Here is a 1,750-nt window from a genome sequence, read left to right as displayed (position 1 = left end):
CCCTCCAGCTTGAGCTCTCAAATAAATAAATCTTTAAAAAAAAAAAGAAAAAGAAAAGAATTGTTGAATCACTATATTGTACACCTGAAAGTAATGCAACACTACTTTTTTAAGATTATATTTATTTGTTTAACAGAGAGAGAGAGAGTTCACAAGTAGGCAGAGAGGCAGGTGTGTGGGGGGAGCAGGCTCCCCGCTGAGCAGAGAGCCTGATTCAGGGCTCAATCCCAGGACCCCGAGATCATGACCTGAGTCGAAGGCAGAGGCTTAACCCACTGAGCCACAAAGGCACCCCCCCAACACTGTATGTTAACTGCAATGGAATTAAAATAAAATACAAATAATAAAAAATAATTTTAAATGATGTTCTTGCATTGCATTGCAAAGGTGCCAAAGCAACCAAAGATATTTTTGTAAAAGTTAATTCTTTTACTTTAACTCCAGGTTTCCAGACTCGCATGTTTCTGTAGATTCTGATCTAGGGATCTTAAGCTGCCTCTAGCTATGCCCTAGATCCATAGCCCACTGATAGGTGACTGCATTCTGCTGTCAGCTGTGACTTAGAATTATCAAATGAAACCAAACAGACAAACCATAGGAAGGGACATCCCATACATGATCAGAGAAATGAGAGTGGCAGTTCCTTGGGAGAAAGGAGAAGAGGTAATTTTAGAGTATCTGGAGAAAGGCATCCTATAGCTGGAGAAGTACAGGAAGGAATGATGAGAATAGATTGTCAGGAAGCTTGACATAAAATGAGAATTTTAGGTCTCACTTTCATTCTCTTTCTGAAATTTCTGATGAACCCTCAGGCTCAGGCTTCCTCACTGTGATTACTCTTATATTTAAGGCTATCAAAGACACTGAGATTCTAAATGTGGTATAGTTTGTCAGATCATGGCTAATTTAATGGTTGCCCTTCAAAAAGTTCCATCCAGAAAGGACTCCATGCATAACCCCCTTTTCTAGCTTCCTCTTTCCAATCTTGTTCACTTTGTTTCCCTGAGGTCCAGTCTCAGAGATGAGACAAAATCCTAGAAAATCACACAATGAAGAGTATAGCAGTCTCTGGGTGTCTATGCAATTAAAAACTAAGCAAAGTCCAATATGACTGGGAAAGTATCAAGTTTGGCTCCATCTTTTTCTGACATAGTCACTATTCTGACTTAAAATTTAGACCTTTTCATACCAACTTTATTCTTGATTTTGCCAACAGAACAAAATGATATCATTATAGTAAACTAGGCATGAAGCTAAATTATGAATTAGAACCCTTGAGAAAAATGTATGACATGTTATAAGCATTTCCACATTCATCAAAGATTAGTTTGTTTAGACCAATTCTACAAATATTTCAAAAATATTTCACTAATTTTTAATTTTTAATGAAAGGATGAAGCATAACAAAATAAATAAATAAAACCTTAAAGAATATATGGTATTTGCTGGAAAGGTCAAGTACACATGGAACTAGAGCCCCAGAAGTAGAGTATCCTGGGGCAACAGCAATATTAGAATATGATCGGTGCTTGCCTGGGGCTGGGTGCAGGGGAGGGGATTGACTGGAAGTGGTTAAGAGGGAAGTTTTGGGGGTGATGGAAAATTTTCATATTTTGATTGGGTGGTGGGTATAAATATTTGTCTACATCATTAAACTGTACCCTGATAATGAGTACATTTAATTTTATGTAAATTATAACTCATTAAGGTTGATTTTTAAAAGACAAAACACAAGATTATATTGTGTCTT

The sequence above is a fragment of the Mustela nigripes genome, chromosome 1 (genome assembly GCF_022355385.1).
Source record: "Mustela nigripes isolate SB6536 chromosome 1, MUSNIG.SB6536, whole genome shotgun sequence".
Lineage (NCBI taxonomy): Eukaryota > Metazoa > Chordata > Mammalia > Carnivora > Mustelidae > Mustela > Mustela nigripes.
The sequence above is the reverse complement of the archived record's forward strand: the minus strand, read 5'-3'. Positions refer to the sequence as shown.